This window comes from Anomaloglossus baeobatrachus, unplaced genomic scaffold (assembly GCF_048569485.1).
Source record: "Anomaloglossus baeobatrachus isolate aAnoBae1 unplaced genomic scaffold, aAnoBae1.hap1 Scaffold_225, whole genome shotgun sequence".
NCBI lineage: Eukaryota > Metazoa > Chordata > Amphibia > Anura > Aromobatidae > Anomaloglossus > Anomaloglossus baeobatrachus.
In genome coordinates, this window is record NW_027441998.1 from 236468 (window position 1) to 243724 (window position 7257).

Below are 7257 nucleotides of genomic sequence, written 5' to 3' on the forward strand. Positions count from 1 at the left end.
CTTGGATATACCGTATTCTGTCTTCAACTGCATCTTGGATATTCCTATATTCACTGTATATTCCATGTATACTGCAATCAAGTTCACGTTACCAGCTAATAAATCAAGGCTATTGAACTTCACAGTCTGTTTATTTGAAATGTGAACTAGGGTTTAGCTGTATGCTAGAGATTCACAGCATTACGTAAAAGAAGGCAGAACACATGCTCTAATGTCCTGATTTAAAAAAAAAAATAAATATTTTTTTTTAACCATCAAATATTGATTTTGTACAATCCATGTGTGAAGTTACATACAAGTGACATGAACAAGAAAAATACTTATTGTAACCAAAAATATTCACAATTTTATATATAAAATACATTTATTTATTGTACAGTCATTCTGCAACTTTATTAGAAATTTATTCTTGCACTTTTTCCTTTTCTCTAGATCCCCCTTTTCTCTTATAGAAGGCCTGTGGATCTTCTCTGTGAAGCATCCGGCAATCATGTTCACGTTTCATTTACTTTGGTATCGTCGTTCCATCTCCTTGATATTCCGATGAAAACCTTCTTGTTCTTCCCACCAGCACCAAGGTTTTCAGACAAGTAGTCCAAATAGGAATGTAAAAAATGTAACTTCAAATTCATTAGACAACCCAAGGCTTTGAAACGTTTCAGCATGTTCTCCACGATGGACTTAAATTTTGATTCTTTGTTGTTACCTAGAAACGTACAAGACAGACACAGGAAAGGACATGATAACAGGTGTAGGGACCAACAAGGTGAGACAAGGGGTATCAGGATAGGGTCAAGTAGGTATGAATGTAGTAATGGGGCAGGCATAGAGAATTGTATGTGAATGTGAATTACAATAAATCACTAAGGAAAGGAATATGTGAGTGTGTGCCTAATGTAAACTAATATTGTACTGGCAAAATTATAGATGGAAAGGGAGAAGGGGAGGGGGGAGAGAGGAGGCTGTAATTGACTACAAGGGTATGAGTTATGAGTGATCATAGGGATAGTGTTACATAAGTGGAAATACCTATGGAGGACCGGATGTGTAAGCGCATACCTTATACAAACCTATAGAGTGCTGATGGGTGAGAGTGTGATGTTAGATATAAGACATCCTATAGTGAATAGTGAGCCGTAATCAAGTGCAACAGGGATATTTCACGTGACTATGGGAACCTGGAAGGTAAAGAAAGGGGAGAAAAAACTGTTAGACAAGGTAATCAGACATAATGTAACCAGTTGATCAGACATGATCACCTGGTTTGAGACCCCCTGCCTTACACTATATAGATATCATGTTCATTCCCCATCTATCTTGCTCAGGAGAGCATCTCCCTCCCCCGGCACCAAGAGCAGCTCATACTGAATTGTTACATTGACTAGTAACACTGCACACAGAAATGCACCTTAATATTCCACTGTTAACCCTTTCCTCCCAGCAGTAACACACAACTCCTCACCTTGATATCATGGTGATTTATGGTCAGAATGACTTCAATGCGATCAGTGATTTCTATTCTAGCTCTGCTCACATAGATTTTATATCCACACTCAACTATAGGCCGTTCTTCATATTTTGGGGGCTTTTAGTCAGATATACTAGTTTGTGCCTGTATAGTATTGGTGTAGATGGGAGTGTAGGGCATGGGTTACATGGCACTGTGGTGGAATACTGATGGGAGGTATTGGTGCTGTGTTTGATGCTTCTACTGGGTATTTTCCTACAAATACTGGAACAGCTCACTGCTTAGAATGATCCTTCCCAGCTCTATAATATATTATATATACCCCACAATGCAGGCTCACACACACATTTGTCTCAAGTGTGTTGTAGGGACACAGATACAGTCTTGGTCATGTGACTAAAGGCTACTTTACACACTGCGATATCGGTCCCGATATCGCTAGTGTGGGTACCCGCCCCCATCTGTTGCGCGACACGGGCAAATCGCTGCCCATGCCGCACAACACCGACCAGACCCGTCACACATACTTACCTGCCCGGCGACGTCGCTGTGTCCGGCGAACCGCCTCCTTTCTAAGGGGGCGGTCCGTGCGGCGTCACAGCGACGTCACTGAGCGACCGCCCAATAGCAGCGGAGGGGCGGAGATGAGTGGCCGGAACATCCCGCCCACCTCCTTCCTTCCTCATAGCGGCTGGGAGGCAGGTAAGGAGAGGTTCCTCGTTTCTGCGGTGTCACACGGAGCGATGTGTGCTACCGCAGGAGCGACGAACTACATCGTTACTGCTGCAGTAACGATAATCGAGAATGGAGACCCATGTCACCGATGAGCGATTTTGCACGTTTTTGCAACGATGCAAAATCGCTCATCGGTATCACACGCAGCAACATCGCTAATGCGGCCGGATGTGCGTCACAAATTCCGTGACCCCAACGACTCCGCATTAGCGATGTCGCAGCGTGTAAAGCCCCCTTTAGTGGGAGTGGTGTACAGGGTCTTAGCAGTAAAGAGTATTCCATATTTCTGCCAGATACCCACAGAGATATTGAAATCTGAAAAAAGAGACTTCTGCTCATTGAAGGTAAGAACTGCTCACATAGCGTTCAACTCCACAGCAAACGAGTGCTCTAGCACTGGCATCTCAGCAGGGATATTCCCCTACTACACATGTGTGTCTAGGTCACTGTGACAGTTTACAGGACATAACTCAGGGCACCTAGACAGAAGGCAGAGGGACTACTTTCTATTTCTGGTGTAGAGCTTAGTACAATATATATATATTTATACTATTACATGGGACACATGTACCTTGTATTACCATTATTCGCTGTATATGAACCCCTTTTCTTCGGGCATTATTTGTCTATAGCATTTTTCACGAACCTGAGGCAACTGAGAACCCTTCAGTGAAGGAATTCCACTAACCCTCACAATACCTACCAGGGGCCTCCCTGCAGTAACTCAGGTAGTTGTACCCATTCTCTTTCCGCATTCTATGTGTTCTTCTTCTTTCTTCTTTTTTTTCTTTTTTCTTCTTTTTATTTCTATCATGTAGTTCAGGGGTTTATAGATATATGTCCTGCATCTCATATTTCCTTTAGTGGTGCTTCTTACCCATTCTCATATCATTTACCCTAGTATTTCATGATCCTGAGGCGACTGAGAACCCTTTAATAAAGGAATCCTTTTTCACCTGAATTGTCAAGTGATACTTACCAGTGACTATCACGTAATGTTACAGGTAGTTCCATTTTCTTCCTCTTCTTTCTCTCCTTTCTTCTTTGTCACACGGTCCATTGTGTTATAGCCCACGTGTCATGATAACACTTGTACCATCTTTTCATTTAGATTCCACCTACAATTATTTACCGATTCCAGTTCTGGAATAGGCTTTCATCATCTACTCACTAGAATTCTCAAGTTCATAAGGTACTGAGACATATACATGTTCACACCATTATAAAGAACAAAGTATAAACATTGAGGTTTTTCTCACACCCATGTTCCTGTGTTCTTTGATATGATATGTGTTCATTTCCTTCACTATATAGGATTGCAAGTTTTCCATTTGTACCTTAATGGCAATGACGCTATACAATTGAACACATATCATCCTGTTATCCATATAGGTGTGTATTTACCTGCTTGACTATTTTTGGTTGTTTGATCCAGAATGTTTCTCCAGATAGGTCATGTGGAAATTTTCTTTCCTCAGTACAAATGTTTTCACTATGGCTTTGGAAAAATTTTTTGTATGTGCATCATGGTCATTTGACCCATTGTACTCTCAAGTAGCAATATATTGTACTGTTATGTTGTACTATGTACTAATTACGTGTTTATATGGTTTTGTAACCCTTTATGATCTTAGATAACTTTATCCTTGATAAAGACCTAAAAACAAGCTCGAAACGTTAGATGAATTATCCTTTTGCACAAATAAAGAATTTTCAGCATTCTAAGAGTTCTTTTCTTACGTTATTGATCACTATAGTGTGCCAGAGCTATTTCTATTGAATTAACTCTTATTTTTTCTGAGCACCTGCTATATACACAGTGAGCCAGACATATTCAATTTTCATTCAGAAGGCAGAGGGAAGCCTTAGCAGCTGAGCCTATATCTTGGCTTGTGAGCATTAGAACAGGCCGGCGATTACAGGGTAACATGAAAAATGTCCAGCTTGCATTATGACTAGAACATGACAATATCCTTTTAAGTACTAACCTATGATGCGTTCCTAAGCAGTTGATGTTATATGTTCTACATTTCATTTTCTGCATACTTTACAAGTAGTAGAATTTGCTTTGATATAGGCAACTGGATTTTCACAATGAAAAGGCAAAGGATAACGCCCGAAAAAGACGCCATACATTATGTCAGTGCCATCACTGACAAACCTGGATTGACCATGAAATACATCAATCCCCTTAAAGGTGAGTTAAAACAAGTTTTAACTAAATTGCCTTAATATTGTCATGCATTAGAATGACTGTCTTAGGTAATGATAAATATTTTCTACAGGAAGAGGAGTGTTTGCTGAAACTGAAATCGAAAAAGGGAGTTTTGTTGCAGAATATCGAGGTGAGCTCACGTATGCACTTACGATGGTAGACAACTACTCGAGATTTATGGTTGTGGTACAAGTCAAAGATCTAATGGCCCATACTGCAGCGAAGGTCTTCCAAGCACACTTATGCAGACCTCATGGCTACTCAGAGAGAGTCCTCACAGATCAAGGCACTGCCTTTGAAGCGGAAATCTTCAAGGACTTCTGCAGCTTTTACCGATGCAGGAAGATGCGTACTACACCCTACCATGCTCAAACCAATGGTTATCAACCTGCTCAGGACTTTACCCCATATTCCAGATGTGGCCTTACAAGTGATTTATAGAGGGGTAACAATACGTTGGGATCATCGGATCTAATCTCCCTTTTTATACACCCTAAAATCTTGTTTGCGTTAGAATAAACAATAACATCATAAAGGTATAGCAGTACCGTTTCAAAGTTTCGGTGTCCCAAGCAGCATTCCATCAGCCTCTGGAAGGTTCCTGGCAAATTGCACAGCTCGAAGGGCATGCTTTTGAACTCGCAGAGACCCATCGGGGTGGCAAAGGCGGTCTTCTTCCGGTCTGCCTCAGCAACGGACACTTGCCAATAGTGACTAGTGAGATCAAGGGTAGAAAAATAATTTGCAGTTGTCAATGCAGCTAGCTATTCCTCAATACAGGGGAGTGGTGCTGTCCTTCTTCTTTAACAGGACCAACGGAGCTGCCCAGAGGCTACAACTGTCACGGATAACCCCAGCCTCCTTCATGTTGCTCAACATGTCCTTGGTACACTGGTAATGTGCAGGTAGATTTGGCTTATATCTCTCTTTGATGGGTGGGTGTGCACTTGTGGGGATGTAGTGTTTGACCCCTTTTATTTTTCAAAAGTCTAGCGGATGTTTGCTGAAGACTTGCTCGTATTCTTGCACTAGCCTGTAGACCCCCTTCTTGTGATGTGAAGGTGTGGAGTCAGTGCCTACGTGTAATTCCTTACACCACTCCTCTGGCTGACTTGGTGAGCTGTCACTGAATGGGTGGGCTGAAGCAATGGTGGATGCTGCTGTTTGGATAGCATGTGTATCTACTGAGAACAGCTTATCAATGGTGGCAAATCGGAGCAGCTTAATCTTTTGCTCTCCGCAGTTCAACACTCTCATGGGCACTCTTCCCTTCCATATTAATGAATAAAACTATGATGTAAATAGCATATAGATACCCCACAAATGCAGATAAAAGTAGGTTATGGGAAAAGGGGGAAGAGAGAAACAGGAAAATAGTGGAATAAAGTATAACTTCCAGGTGGGAGAGGAAATGGCAGCACAGCCAGTGGAGGTGAAGCAAGGGGAGCCTGCAACTAAAGAGTTGAGAGCGTTATCACATGGTGACTGAGCCTGATTGTAACGGGAGCATAGAGGTGCCGATCCTGTCTTACCTGCGTTGGTGTAGAAGTGGGTGTCCTGTGGTGGAGTCAGCTATGTGCAGTGGTGGCCGTGGGTTCTTTTATGTGCGACCGTAGTAATAGCTGTGCCCACTTCCTGTATGGGAGTGGAATGCAGTGAGGCTAATGGAACGCACGCCTGCGCATTTGTGTTTAACGTCGCGCATGTGCAGAACGGAGAAAAGGCTGCGCTCACTTCCTAATGAAAGGGAGTGAGACGCAGCTGGGAAGGGAAGGGAAAAGATTAGGGTTTGGGGATGATGAAAGGGCTTTCTACGGGCAAGGATGGCAAAGGGTGGCAGTGACGGAAAGTCAGGCAGATGGTCCTGTCCTGTCCTGTCCGTCCGTCTTTTTGTATCATGAATTGGAAAGACTGCAAGGGGGAGGGGAGGTGCTTGTGCCCAAAAGGAGGAGTTATTCAGATTCATTGCAGTGGGCGGCGGCTGCAAAAAGTACCATTCTCCTTGTTTTTGCTCTGCAAAACAGCCTTTTCAAGGGTTTGGCTTGGGTGACAAAATGTCTTCTGTAGGCGTGGGTTTGTCTCCCTCTCCCTAAGATGTGTCCGGTATAGGCCAGGGTGCCACTCAAGGCCGTAACCAATTCGGGTTATAGCTTCTCAGCCTTTTGGCTAAGATCAAGTGTAGTTTCGGAGGACGCTACCTTGGTCGGTACTGGAAGGTGCCTGGGATTGCACGTCTGCCGGCCTTGAGGGAGTGTGTGCGCCTTCTGGTGACACATAGCCCTCTTGTGCCTGGACGGTTCCCAGGCAACGGGAGGCGATCACCTTTGTTATTTTGAAGTCCTACTGATAAACAGAAAAAAAAAAAATTAAATCTGTTCTTATCAGTTTAATATCTGATACGTCCCCTCTCTAGGGACCATATATTAAATGGATTTTTAGAACAAGGAGATGGAAAAAATCTTGCTCTGTCCACTCCACGCATTGACCTGGTATTGCAGTACCTCCAGGACCGGTGCACCCCTTCTTAACCGAGTTTCCAAAAGCAGAACTCAATTCACCTGATTCAAATGAGCCTCATTAGTGAATTGAAAGAAAGCAAAAACTTTATATGCACCTCAATTTGGCCAATTCACTTTTCACACTTTCACCCTTTTTTTTTATCTTTCACACCTTTTACTTGCTTTATTGATGCAAAAGCTGTGCCAAATAGCAAACTCATCTCCACTCAACTTGACCAACTCTGCTATGTCCCGTGCAGTATCTTATTCTCAGTCTTATCTAGATCATTTGCAATTGAATAGAATAGATCCCTTTTGGACACATTGGATTCAGCTGCTGC

At 42.7% G+C, this 7257-nt stretch overlaps 1 pseudogene; it reads left to right on the forward strand.

The window, feature by feature from the left end:
* Positions 1-6735: 6735 nt before the first annotated feature.
* Positions 6736-6941, forward strand: LOC142261467 (U2 spliceosomal RNA; annotated as a pseudogene).
* The last annotated feature ends 316 nt before the right edge of the window (positions 6942-7257 follow it).